A 14,953-nucleotide genomic window follows, 5' to 3' on the forward strand; every position below is an offset into this window, starting at 1 on the left:
ATAAATTTCACCCAACGATGGCATGAATTTATTATAAAATATGTTTTTTTCCAAATTTCAGTAAGATTTGGGATAGAAAAGGGGATACATGTGTATGCTTCGTCCGTACTTAAATTCTATCTCTTTTGTTTCTACTGCATGCTGTTTTGTTGTCCTTTTTTTTTTTTTTTTTTTTAAAAATATATCTTTATTGATTTCAGAGAGAGGAAAGGAGAGGGAGAGAGAGAGACAGAAACATCAATGATGAGAGAGCCATTGATCGAGCCCGCAACCCGGACATGTGCCCTGACCCGGAATCGAACCCCAATTGCCTGGATCCCAGGTCAACGCTCAACCGCTGGAGCCACACCCGGCCGGGCTTGTTGTCTTTTTTGCTTTAATGGTTCACTAAATGTAGCTAGAGAGCCATCTCTTAATCATTAGTTTTATTTTATAGTATTGTTCTATTCCCTTATAGTTTAGATAGGCTATAGAAACTGTGGACTATGCCCCTGAGTAGAATATTATGAAAATCATTGGAATGGCTTTGAGAGGGAAAATTTATCAAGGACAGACTTGCAGTTTGACAAAAGAGATGTATGAATGTGCTTAGTATTAAAATGACATAAACATTATTTAGATTGCTATGTAGTCCTACTAATTTCCTTTTTTTTTTTTCTGTATTAATGTATATATTGAATTAAGTGCTTTAAACTGTGAGATGTTTGCAAGATCTCATATCTCTCTACCGCTACAGCTATTTCTTTAAGCTCTGGCCATTTCTGCTACTTTGTAGTCTAAAATTGCTTCACAACTTCCTTGATAAAAATAGATTATGTGGGGGCTTAGAGTATCACATACACCTCATATAACAGCTGTGAAATTTCAGGTTCCATAGTGGATTATAAGATATTTTTGAACCTTGCTAGAATGTAGGATTAGTTGCTTAAATATGGAATACTTAAATACTGCAAATGTTTAAAAAGCTTGATCTTGGATTTAATGAGAGAAGCAAAAATGAAGACACTTTGAGGAGTTAGTGTGCACGAAGGTGACCTGGAGGACTTTTTAACACAAATTACAAAGCCCCACCCCTGGAGTTTCTGATTTACTAAGTCTGGGTGGGTCCTGAGAATTTGTACTTTTGACAAGTTCCCGGGTGATGCTGTTGCTGGTCCAGGGCCAACACTTTGAGAACTGTTGGATGAGAGTAGCCTCCCATGTGGATTTCTAGGGACAGCTTAGTGATCACTTACTGCTCTGAAGCCTGAGCACCTGAGTGGTGAAATTTCCAGACTATTTTATTTTATTATTTTCCCTTCTCCTTCCATCTCCTTCCCTCTTCTCCGCCTTCTCTCTCTTGTCATTCTTGGTATCTTGCCTCTTGAGCATGGCACTACTTTATTTTTAACTTAAAAAATTTTTTTCAATTACATTTTACACTCAACACTATTCTGCATTAGCTTCAGATGTACAACAAAGTGGGCAGAAAATCATGTGCCCCACAGAGCGGTCCCTCCAATGCCCCAAGCACCCACCTGGCCCCTACACATTTATCGCATTATTGCCGATGTTCCCTGTGCTGTAATCGACGTCGCTGTGCCTATCCTGTGACTTCCAATTTGTACTTCTCAACCCCTTCACCTTTTCCACCCAGCTCCCCAACTTCCCTTCCATCTGACAGCTGCCAGTCTCTTCTCTGTATCTATGAGTCTATTTCTCTTTTGTTTGTTTGTTAGATTCCACATATAAGTGAAATCATATGGTGTTTGTCTTTCTCTGACTGACTTATTTCACTCAGCATAATACCCTCTAGGTCCATCCATGCTGTAGCAAAAGGTAAGATTTCATTCATTTTTCAGCCGATAGTGTTCCACTGTGTGAATGTCCCACAGCTTTTTCCCCACTCGTCTATTGATGGGCACTCGGGTTGCTTCCAGATCTTATTGTCAACAAACAGGTGCTGGCGAGGGTGTGGAGAAAGGGAGCCCTCCTGCTCTGCTGGTGGGAATGCAGCCTGGTGCAGCCACTGGGAAGCAGTGTGGAGGCTCCTCAGAAAATTAAAAGTGGAGCTGCCTTATGACCTAGCAATTCCACTCCTGGGAATATATCCAGAGAAATCCAAAATGCTAATTCAAAAGAATATGTGCACCCCTATGCTCATTGCAGCGTTATTTATAATAGCGAAGATTTGGAAGCAGCCCAGGTCCCCATCAATAGATGAGTGGATACAAAGCTGTGGGACAGCCCTGGTGATCATGGCTCAGCTGGTGGAGCATTGTCCCATCCCATGCACGGAGAGGTCGCCAGGAGATTCCAGGTCAGGGCACATGCTGGGGCTGCGGGCTTAGTCCCCTGTAGGGGATGTGCAGGAGCCAATTGATGTTTCTCTTTTTCCATCTCCCTTCCTCTCTCTCTCAAATCAATAAAAACATTTTTTATTTTATTTTATTTTATTTTTCTAAAGAAAAAGCTTTGGTACATTTACACAGTGAAATACTACTCGGCCATAAAAAAAAGAGAAGGAAATCTTACCTTTTGCAACAGCATGGATGGACCTGGAGAGTATTATGCTGAGTGAAATAAGCCATTCAGAGAAAGACAAGTACCATATGATTTCACTCATATGTGGAATCTAATAAACAAAATAAACTAACAAACAGAATAGGAACAGACTCATAGATACAGAGAACAGACTGACAGCTGTCAGAGGGGAGGGGAGTTGCAGGGCTGGGTGAAAAAGGGAAGGGTTAAGAAAAAAAAAAAATCTCATAGACACAGAGAACAGTGTGGTGATTACCAGAGGGAAAGAGGTGTGGGGGGAGGTAGAAGTGGGTAAATGGGGTGATAAATGGTGATGGAAGGAGACTTAACTTGGGCTAGTGAACACATAATACAATATACAGATGATATATTATAGAATTGTATATCTGAAATCTGTATAATTTTATTAACCAATGCCACTAAATTCAATAAAAAATTTAAAATGTTATTTTTTGAAAAAATAAAAATACCAGGTATAAAATTGAACTGGTCTTTGATAAAAAACATGCTAAAGAAGCTACCAGTTGAAGGTTATATCTTCTGGCTTGATATATCTCTAAATAATTCTTGCATAAAGTTTCCACCAAAGCAGACAGAGCTTCCCGAGGCCTAAAGAACTTGACAAGTGTTGCTGAACAAAAATGACAACAATGAAACTATGTGGGAGGGATTCTGCTTTAGGGGCACCTAAGAATTCTAACAGTTCAGCACTTTTCAGTGTGGAATATGACTTCTGTCCCTCTGTGTCATTTTCTGCAGTCTTGCAAAGCCTTAGAATGGAGTGCTGAGCCTTGGCCTAGACCTCAGATGGAGAGTCAGTCAGTGGGGGAGGGACCAGCGGCGTTCCACCGAGGTGGCCAGTTGCGGGGGCCCAGAGGTGCTTGGCTTCACGCTCTTGGTTTTCCTCTAACTTATTATTAAATCAAGCCCATTGGTAGTAGGCTCACCAAACCACCTCTTGTGTATCATTCATTATACATGGAAAGTCAGAAATGTGTAATTAGATATATTAGAAAATCTTTATATTTACGTTTGTCTTTCCTTAAAAATAATTCAATGTGTGACGTAGTAGAGCCAGGAATATCCCCTTTTCCGGGTGTTTCTTCATTCTCTTTAAACATTCTCAGCACTGGGGCATGTGATGAAAAAATAGATCTATTTTCTTATGACAAACAAAAACACTATGCATCCTGCAAAAAAACAGAAGTTGTTCCTTTTAATTCGTGTTGTATGTAAATATGTTTCAAATTTGTGTAAGCTCATTTACTTTAAAATCAGCTCATCATCTGAAATTCCTTTGTAAGATATTACAGTGAACACTAATTATAAATCGTACCCTTGCATATGCAATCCTCAGAGAATCACTTTTATGCTTAAGTCATATTTATTTGATATCTTTAGTCAATTCCAGGACTCCTCTTTCTTCCTTCTAAACATTAGAAATCCTTTTCGACACAGAGAGAACAGATCTTACGGAAAAACCACTGATTTTGCTGTTACTTCTTTTGTGCCTGCAAATAAGGAATTGCCATGGACGCTACTGGCAAGATACTTTTCAAGCTGATTTCAAAAAAAGAGAGAAAAAAAAGCATAAGGTCAACTTGTAGGAATTTTTGAAGCCCTCCCATGACATTGAGTGAGAAGAGTCAGTGTTGGCTCTGTGACTCACTAATTGGTACATATTTATAGCCAGGTGCTGGGCCAAGTTAAATTGGAATGGTTTTTTGACATGATTTAATCTTGATTCATCTGGATTCAATCTGGACTCATAGTAAAACAGTTTTTATATTTTAAGCCTTCTTATATCAAATAGATTTAATGGTGCTGTGTGCACACTGTGCAAGGAAAACAATACACTGGCATTTTATCTGCTATTGTGTAGTCTGTATGTTATTTAAAAATTTTCAAGACTTTTTTGATGATTAAAATACAAAGTAAAAATCTATCATATTTCTTAAAAAATATGTAACATTTTCTCAAAAAAAGACAATTGAACTTCTAGACTCCTATAGGAATTCAGTCGCATAGCTTGGCCTCTACTTCCAATTTTGGATATGTGTTTGGTTTTATTTAATTTAAAATATTATATATTTTAATATAATTCCCACTTTGCATTTATTGTTGACCACACTCTCTTAATGAAAGCAGTTTATTTTCCCAAGCTTTAGTAGATTGTTTATATTTTTCAACTCTACACAGTTGTTAGGTCTGGAATTCGGTAGAATTCAAGGAAATAGCATTACTGACAGTGAGTTATACATGAGAAGCCTCACCTTACTCAGTGGCCAATTTCCCTCCTGTTTGATTTCAAGACTTAATAACTGTTCTTTAAAAAAAAAAGAAAAAGAAGAAAAGATAACTTCTCTGCCTTTTGGCTAAGATCAAGTGTAAAAAATGAAAAGATAATAAATTACGTGATCGGAACAAATTTGCTTCCTCTAGAAATGGACCAGTTCAACTTAGCTTCCCTTAAGCAACATGTCCTAATTAGCCTCTTAACTATTGACATGAGGAAGGGTTTATATTACAGGGTGATTAATTAATAATTAGATATATAGGTAAAAAAATTCAAGATCATGTTCAATTTTCACAGTTCCACTTATTTTGTCACTTTAGAGTTCTATCTCTATACCGCTCTTAATCAGTTCTCTTCACAGTGTGTCCAACTAATTCTTCCAAGGTAATGGGTCAGGAAGGCAGGGATACCTTTATTTTATTTAAAAAAAAAAAATCTTTATTGATTTTAAAGAGAAGAAGGGAGGAGAGAGATAAAAACATCAATGAGAGAGTCATTGATCGGCTGCCTCCAGCACACCCCCTACTGGGGATCCAGCCTGCAACTGGGCATGTGCCCTGACTGGGAATTGAACCACCATCTCTTGGATCTTATGTCGATGCTCAACCACTGAGCCACACCGGCAGGACAGAGATGCCTTTAGAAGTAAGTCATAAGGGATACTTCCTTTGTGTGATGAACAGTATTAACTTTATATATGGGTCATATGCTATTAGGAAATATGAGATCTCTGGATCAGAGAACTGATGTTCAGTAATCACAGAACATCTTAGTCCTAGTTCCCCAAGACCCAGTGCCCAGGGGGTGATGCAGTGAGGGCCAGACACCCCTTTGCAGTATTGTACCACATGAGAGGAACCCTGAAATTATGAAACTTGGAGCTTATGTAGGGCAGCTTGCCATCTGCCCCTCCTACCCTCCAGAAGAGAAAGATCTTTATGCTGGAATGTAGACAGATAACTTTCGGGGAGAGTGGAAAGATGAATTTGAGTATTATCTTATGAGCAAATGGTTCCAGAGGAGATACACACCTAAATCTCTCCAGAGCCATTCCCTGCCTCTAACTTCCAAAGCATATTTGCTATTCAATTATCCTTTAACTGAGATTGCCAAAACTCTTTGCTAAGAAACCCCAGATCATGCAGAAATGTGAAAATATTCACAGAGAATTGTCTCTCAACATATGGTCCCGGGTACAAGAACATGTAGTGTTCTAGAAATAGTTGGTGAGGTTTGAACTCATGACCTTGAATTATGAGCATTGGAACTCATCTAAACCAGTTAGCAATGGAAAATTCACACATTTTGTGAGAACAGAATTCTGTAGGTTAATGATTAGACACAAGACATATATAACCCAAGTCATTTGGGGATTTTATGCTTTGTATAATTTATCTTACAAAAATAGATTCTAATTTATATTGTCTGAGTACACAAGTAGTCATTAAGGCCTTCTAAATGCAATTCAATGTGAGACAAGAGTGGTATATGGTGGTAAAACAAATATTTAAGTGTCCCATTCCAGTGTGATTGGTTTTAGACCTTTGTAGTTTACGTGTGGTTCTCAAATCACTAATGTTATAGTTATCAGGTGAAAAGTACACGGTGTAATTGCATGTTAAAATGAACTATCTGCTCCAATCTTTGGAATAGGAGCCAGATTGTCATCATTTCTGTGTCATGGAACTTAGAAGCATCATGGCTATTAGCAACCGCAAAATAATTCTTCTATGGCTGAGTTTAGGATTACTATTATTATTTTGATTATTTTATTTCTAAAGAGAGTCAGAAGAACATTAGAAAAGCATTTGCAGACATATACCAATTTTGTGGGAGCACTTTTGAACCTTCACTCCTTTGGACAGTTTTCTATGTGCAGAGTAGCTTCACTTTTTAATACATGCCTACTCCTCTACTTACAGGAAAATGCAGTGTTTGTCAGGTTTTTCAGCAGGAGCGTGAATCACTGAGTTTTCACTTGAAAAACACACAGCGGGAATCCAGATACTCTTATTTCATTTTTATGTATTAGAGAGAAACCAGGAAGCATGAATTCTCACTTTTCTTAAAGGTTTTACAGTGTCAAAGGGATGTTTCCAAAGAGAGGTTGCAGGAATCATTGGTTTGAAGTGCATCCAAAATTAAGGACCTGGCTTCTGTGTGCTAGCTTGTTTCTTAGTTTCAGCTACCTTTTTACATTTATTTCAAGTTAAAAAATTATTTCCACTTTTCTTTTATAAATATACAATGTATATTTGTCTTTGACCAAGGTGAAACACTATTTCCACTGACCAGTAGAGGGGAATTTTCATTGGATTTAATGAAACCTGAGACATAATGCATTCTTTTAAGCCTCTGGTTGGACATATTAAACACAGCTTGAACTAGACCATGACCACCCTTCTGAGTAACTTTCCTTTGTAATAGAGTATTGTATTGAACATTTACCTGAACTTTAACTACCATGGATACAATATAAGTCATCAGAACTTCCTCTTAGAAGCAAGAGTCTAGAAGACAGGGTACTCATCGCAGTCACATTTGGTTCTCTTTATATGAACGCTCAAATAAATTTTTTCTAGAACCAACAAGTTCTCATTTTGATGAGTTTTTTGAGAGATGGTTATGCTGACATGCAAATGTTGTAACTTGAAGGCTGTTCAGGGAAGGTACCCCAACTTCCACCCCCACTTACCTCTTCTAGATGTAACACCGCTACGACCATTCATCTGCGTGCAGTTAAATTGGAAGGATCCTGGAAAGGAAGGGAAGTTGCATGAACCTATCAACTCAAATTTGCCAAGGAGATTAATTTATCAGTATATTAAAGGAAGTATGGGTGCAGAAGGCACATGAAATTTGGGAACATAAAGTGCATAAGGAAGAAAAAGACATTGGGACCCAACCTGCAGCTCTTAGGCCCTAGACCCCCCAAGATGGCTGAATGTGGCTTTATGTAAATATGGCCTGGAAATAGGCACACATTCTTAGAGAATGAAACATATGGATAAGTGAAAGTGTTAGAATACAAATTAGTCAATTTACTTATTATTTCCTTTATTTTTAGCTTTGGATGCCATCACATAATGATTCAGATCAAAATAGAGAAGATTAGGTTTTGGGATCATTTGATGAAAGAGATGCCTGGATTCTTTGTGGTATGATTTTGATTCTGTTTGTTTCTAGGTAGAGATCTTTGGAGAGGATGTTAATACATCTCTGTCTCAAGCAATTCTTATAGAACCTTCACTTTAGAATAGCTAAACCTCATTGAACTTTAATAAAGCCAGGTAGTATGCTGAGCTTCTACAAGCATTGCTTCACTGGCTCTGTGTAAGAAGACTAGTGGAGTAGGTATCCCCATTTCACAGATGAGGAATCTGAGAGGATAAGAACCTTGCCCAAGGTCATATAGGTAAGTGGAAATCAGGACTTGAACTTACAGCTACCTGAATGCAGAGTGATATTCTCCTAATTATGTGTAAGTCTTGATAGGCTAGGTAATGACGTGGTAACCAATGTCCCCCACATCTCAGTGGCTCCCACAAATAAAGATTTCTTTGAATCTTCTTGTGGGTCGCTTCTGCTCATGCCCCCTTGATCTAAACAGGTCCACTGGAAAGACCTGACATCTATGGTTGAGGAAGTTGAATTCTTCCCCAAGTAGAGCAGTGGATTTTTATGAACAGTAATAGTGCAGCAGCCTCTGTGCCTCCCAGTCATCTTAGAGATTTCTGAAAGGCAAAGTGTTTTTAGTTCATCTTATGTGATAGGTTGACATTTGAAGCAAAAGACGGGCCCAGGTTTCACAGAGATGAAATAATAATTTAACATGGGAGCCAGAAGCAAACTCAGAGTTTTTGAATTCTTGCTTCTATACTTTTATTCTGGAAGCCTAGACTTCAGTTTCCTATGCAGGCATGGTAGAAGAAGGCATCTTGTTTTGCAAATAGAAACAGTCTCAGGAGACAAATAACAAAGGCATGAGAAATTTATGAAGTTTATTTTTAGTAGCAATCTCAGGCAAGATTTTACTGTCAATATTTTCATTGGTTCCCAAGAATGCAACAGAGGGGGCCATGTTTTATGAACTGACGTGGTTACAAATATTAGCCCTGACATTTCTAAGTGAACAATTGCGGAAAAGATGCAGAAGCAAATAAATATAGAATCCGTGACAACCGGGAGAGATGGAGCCTTTTTGAACAGTTATGAGTAAGGGTATTTTCATAGTAGTCTTGTTTATATTTGCTTGAATGCGTGTTCTTGTTTTTTTTCTAGCCCCAGCACCAAGTGACTGATTGCTTCCTCCAAAACAATGTCAGCAGGGTAGGGATGTATTGGCTGGGGCTCATCAGTAACCCCATACTGATCCTTGACCTAATTAACAGTCTGCTATAGGCATCTTGCAGTTTGCTGCTAATGCCACCTCCAAATCAAGAAAATTTTCATTATAGAAAAATGTAAAGGTTGTCCCACCCAATTCATTATAGATTCAATTTTCATAAAATAAAATTGTATAACCTGTAGCTGGCTGGAAGCCTGAATACTACATTGTTTTATTTGGGGAACTTTTATTAGAATAGTTGTGGGTTTTTTTTAAAAACTAATTTCACAGATAGTCTTGTGGCCTAGTTAACATCTGATCAGGTCAGTTCAGCAATTAGCAAAGTGTTGATTTTGGAAATGTTTAGAACAGATTTTGTCATGTGCCTTTAGACTTAAGAAAACATCTTTGTCCTTATATAAATAAATAAAATGTAACTAAACAAATAAAATTGTCACAATGCTTTGAAAACTAGAGCATAGTGACCAAATAATTATGTTTTCTACAGATGCAAAGAAAAACAACCTCTGGTTATTGCAGTTTGGGCTAGAAATTTTCACTTACAGTGTCTTAGATTTAATGTTCATGACAGTCTTCATGTGGTGGCTATCATTACCCTATATTTTAAAATGGGGAACATAGCCCCCCCATTGAACAATTAAAGACGCAGCCTGGAAAAGGCAGAACTTCTGAATACAAATCTGTCTGACTCCAAGGATGTTGTTCCATGTAAGACATGTGCTCTCTGTGTGGAATTGTAAGCTTTTAGCAGTTTCCCTTCTATCTCTGGGCCTAGAAAGGGGGCAGAAACTTCTTTGAATTCCTGAAGGGGCTTATAAGGCAAAATAAATACATTGAAAATAACCTTTATCGTTTCTAGATGGCTTTTCTGGAGCAGATGTGGAGTCGCTCTTTTTACACATGTCGCCCACGCACTCTCATCAATGGCCCTTACCTCTAGGTAGGCGTGACCAATGAATCCTAGCAGTTTAAAACTGAAGTGGCCTGGCCAGACATGGCTCAGTGGTTGAGCATAGCCTAGGAGCCAGGAGATCGAGGTTCGAATCCCAGTCAGGGCACATGCCCAGGTTGCAGGCTTGATCCCCAGCAGGGGGCGTGCAGGAGGCAGCCGATCAATGACTCTCTCTCATTGATGTTTCTATGTCTCTCTCTCTCTCTCCCCCCCCCTTCCTCTTTCTGAAATCAGTAAATATGTATTAAAAAAAAAAACAAAAAACTGAAGTGACTATATATATCTTGTGTCCTGTTTCTCTTTGGCTGTTTATTCAAGAGCTGATTAAAGTAAATGTATCTGTTTCTGCAGATATGAGTAAAGCTAATTGCCTTATTAACAAAATAATTAATGAAGGGAAGTTATCTTCCATAAGGGGTGAGGAAAGTACTGCTAGCTAAATATTAGCCTTAGGCCATTGTCAGGCTTGCGCTAAGTTTCAGTGCACACACACGCACACACCCTATGTGAACAGCAAGGAGACTGATTTTTAAAAGATCCCTTTCTGCCTCATGTAAATATTTTTTACCAAGAACCACAGAAGAAAAATAAACACTCACCACATGAAAGGAAAAAAATAAGACATTTATTTATGCTGTATATTTTGTTACTTTTTAAAAATACAGCCATGTAGATAAAAATCACTTGACTTAAAAATTAATAACCATGTTTCCCACTTATATTCTTCTAGACGCTACTTTAAGGGAGATGGAAATAAATTCAAAGAACAGGGAAGGGAGAGTAGCTGAGCAGAGGAATTAAAAAATATCTAACACTATCAACACATCTGCCCTCACAACAATGCGAGGTCAGGGCTATTGTCTTCTGTATGAATAAATTGAGGCCCGGACTGTTAAGTAACTTGTCCAAGATATTGAAGATACAGGAAAAAACTCACAAAAAAAGAACAACCACACCAGGCCAGGGTGGCTCAGTGGTTGAGCACTGACCTAGGATCCAGGAGATCGGGGTTTGATTCCCGGTCAGGACACATGCCTGAGTTGTGGGCTTGATCTCCAGTAGGGGGTGTGCAGGAGGCAGCCGATCAATGACTGATGTTTGATGTTTCTCTCATCATTGATATTTCTCTCTCTCTCTCCCTCTTCTTTCCTCTCTCTGAGATCAATAAAGATATATTAAAAAAAAAGAGCAACCAGAAAAGACAGAGGACACACACACACAAATACACACACACACGGGCAGGGTGGGGGACAGAGAGAGGGAAAGAACACGTTGGAGGGAAAGTCAACTTAAATCACCCTGTTTTTGAAATTAAGTTACTCTGAGGTGTCACCCACACATTGAGAGGTGCCCCCTGTGACCTGATAGAATGCTGGTTCATCCTCACAATTCCAAACTCAGCTTTTCCTGGAAATAGAAGTCTCCTGTTAAACTGCACACATTCCCTGCTGGGACAAAAGGCTGCTTTGTCGATTCTTATAGTTAGGTGAGACCATGAGGCTGAGTGCAGGGAGCTCAGGGTGGGATTTTTCTGTGGAACCTCTGGGAAATCTCCCTGGGGGAGCTGTGAGGATGCTTCCCACCTTTACTCCCCTGGCCCACATTTCGTTACTGCATTCCCTGGGGTGGGTGGGGGTTCAGTCACTGCTGGGCCAAGAGGTGACCTAAAGTGCGGAGGCCAGTGCGTGGCTGTGGAGTAGGAAGATGGAAGAGGCTCAAGTCTCTGATAACTTGCAGGTCCCATTTTAGACCTGGGTCACCTCTTCTTGGACTAATTTCATATTAGAGAGAAATGCCCTTAGAGCGTGCTTAAGTTTGGGAATTTTTTTTTTTTTTTTTTTTTTTTACTTACATGATGCTAACTGTAATTCTAACTTGTATACCCTGTTAGTAAGATGATTTTAGAAACCTGCTGGTAAGAAAGTGGTTCACCAGCTTCAGTGGACAGTGACCTAAAAGCAACTGAAACTGAGCTAAGGGCCCTTGCAAGCCGTCAGCCTGTGGATTTGCAGGCTCTTTGCAAGAATCATGCTTTAGTTCTTCTGGTTGAGAGCATCTCATTAGAAAGTGGAAATTTACATTTTTTGTGGAACTAATTGCTTTTGTACTTTAAATATCTTGCTAATAAATAATTGCTTTTATATTATACATATCGGTGGTATACTGCAGTTACAGTGTTTTTAGTGTTACAGATATTTTACATGACAATACGTAGAGAAGTGTGGGGTAGTTTCCCCCTGATATTTGGCCGGTCTTAGTTGTAACTGCTACAATTATGCAAGCTACTTGTCATGGAAGAGTAATGGCAATTTGAGTAAGACTTTCCATATGGCCTTTCTCAGTCACTGGGAGAAAATGAGCCTTTAATTTTCATGTTTTCGTGAGGTGGTCTTTCTCTGTACAAAATAACATGGAGTTGGGTATGAATTTTCATGCATGAATGATAGTAAGACTTTTGAATGATCATTTGCACAAGAAAAACAGCAGCATGGGTAAAATTCTTTACATAAAACCCTGAGTTTCTATAGCATGATTTTTAGGTGATGATTAAGAAATTGTACTTGAAGACCCGCTATCATAAACTCCATTTTTCCTTTCCCAGCACTCGGGTAGACTTCCTAGGCAGATTTCACTTAACAGAAAAATAAATTATTTCTGCTTCCATTTTTTCCTTTCATTTCTCTCCTTCCTTTTCATTTTATCTGATTGTTTGTTTTGATAGGGTGGCTTTCGTTGCTTCCTTAAACACAACTGTGGATCCTTCCCAGAGAGACTGTGTTTGTGGTCAGCTGTATAGAAATCTTTCTGACAAAGCTGGTCTACATTTGAGCATGCTGGGATTCAGCCTTACATCCAGAGTGTCTAGCCAGAAAATTAGTTTTAGTTTAGGGTTTAAAGAAATTAGGTGATGTCCTAAAGAATTTGTTTGAGGGCAGCGGGAAACTTAATTTTAAACACTGAAGAATATACAGTAGAATAGGCATAGACTGATTTAAACCTGCGAGACTCTGCGTTATCAGAGTCTGTGAGGTCAGGCAAGTCCAAAGTTTCTGTGAGTTCTCAGATATTTTGGAAGACTCCTACAGGTATTTTTGATAGGATTCCACTTGAAAAGCACACTGTATATGATGTGTATTTATGACACTATATACCACGCATGCTTGATCTATAAAATTTTCATGATGAAAACTACTTTGGTCAATAACCAGTGATGAGTTTTTATTTTTGCAAAATAGCCGCTGCTTTTTGCTGATAATTCCAGCTCTTTGATGACAATTAACCAAGCTGGCGCCTGAGAAAGTAACTACAGTTGATTTAGTTACATTAAAGGGTCAAAATTATAGCTGCATGGAGCTAAGGTCACGACAGAACCAAAGAGCTCTGGGCACAAATCTTCCTTTCATGCTTGGCTGGGTCCAATAATCCCCCAAGGCTTAGGTCTCTGATTGCGTTTCCAGATGGTTTCCTCTGGTGTAAACACCACTCCTGCTCTGTCCAACAGCATCAGCTGCCCTGGCGGAAAGCAAAACAGCGGGTCAGGGGAGCACTAGGAATCACATAGTGGGGGGCACCTGTTGCCAGAGTTTGACCCCTGCCACCCCTCACCCATTCTCTCATGCTGTTTGCAACTTACCCCGTTGCCTTTACACTTGGGGGTCAACTCTCTAGTTTCTTGGCAGTAAGCCAGCTTCCTCAACATTCCTCCCCTCATGCCTAGATTCTTAGAACCAGTACCTGGAATTTTTGGCAGTCTTGCTTATGAATGCTAGTACTAGTCAGTAGAATGTGTTTGTTTACTTACTCATTTATTCAATAAACGCCTATTGGCCATCAGTCATTTAGTCAACATCTGTTGAATGTCTAAGTAGCAGCTACTGGAGCTATTGCAATGATGAACGGAAAGAGACAGGGCCCCTGAAGATTTGTTTTTCCTTTCCATGAATGCTAGCCTTTGCTTTCCAGGTAAACCATCTTGCCTTGAGGGATCACTGAGAAACCTCCTTCTCTGAGGAGTTCTCTGATGAACCCCTCTCAGTTCTGAGCAGGCTGTCTTTCTAGAATTCTCTTAATACATAAACTTGTAGTCCCTTGTAATATTACTCATCTATAATTGTTCTCTTGTAGATGTTTTGAATTTTTCATGGTCTTTTGTTGTTTTCACTCAGTTGGAGATTACAGTATTTCTGGCACATTAATTAATTAATTTAGTTAAATTTATTGAGGTCCTGGCTGGGTAGCTCAGTTGATTAGGGCATTGTCCCAATATATCAAGGTTGCAGGTTCTAACCCTAGTCAGGGCACATACAAGAATCCACCAATGAATGCATAACTAAGTGGAACAACAAATCCATGTTTCTCTCTCTCTCCCCCCTCCCCCCTTCCTCTCTCTCTAAAAATCAATAAATAAAAAAATTAAAGAAGATTGCTTTTCTAAAGTAAATAAATTTATTGAGGTGACATTGGTTAATAACATGAGTTTCAAGTGTATGCTTCTATAATACATCAACTCTGTATTGCATTGTGTGTTTATCACCAAAAGTTTTGCCTCCTTCTGTCACCATGTATTTGACGCCCTTTACCTTCTTCATCTTCCCCGCACACTTTTCCCTCTTTGATAACCACTATATTGTTACCTGTCTATGAGTTTGTTCATTTGTTGTTTTCTGTTTTATAGCCTACACACGAGTGAAATGACATGGTTCATGTCCTTTTCTGTCAGACTTATGTCACTTAGCATGATACTGTCAAGATCCATCCATGTTGATCCACAAATGGCAGCATTTGGCCCTTTCTTACGGCTGAGTAGTATTCCACTATATGTACATCTTCTTTA

General features: G+C 38.9%; 1 protein-coding gene across 2 annotated transcripts in view; it reads left to right on the forward strand.

The window, feature by feature from the left end:
- Positions 1-14,953, forward strand: part of NRG1 (neuregulin 1) — an 889,211-nt gene that overhangs the window by 130,028 nt on the left and 744,230 nt on the right. The window lies entirely within an intron of this gene.

This window comes from Miniopterus natalensis, chromosome 2, assembly GCF_054644295.1.
Source record: "Miniopterus natalensis isolate mMinNat1 chromosome 2, mMinNat1.hap1, whole genome shotgun sequence".
NCBI lineage: Eukaryota > Metazoa > Chordata > Mammalia > Chiroptera > Miniopteridae > Miniopterus > Miniopterus natalensis.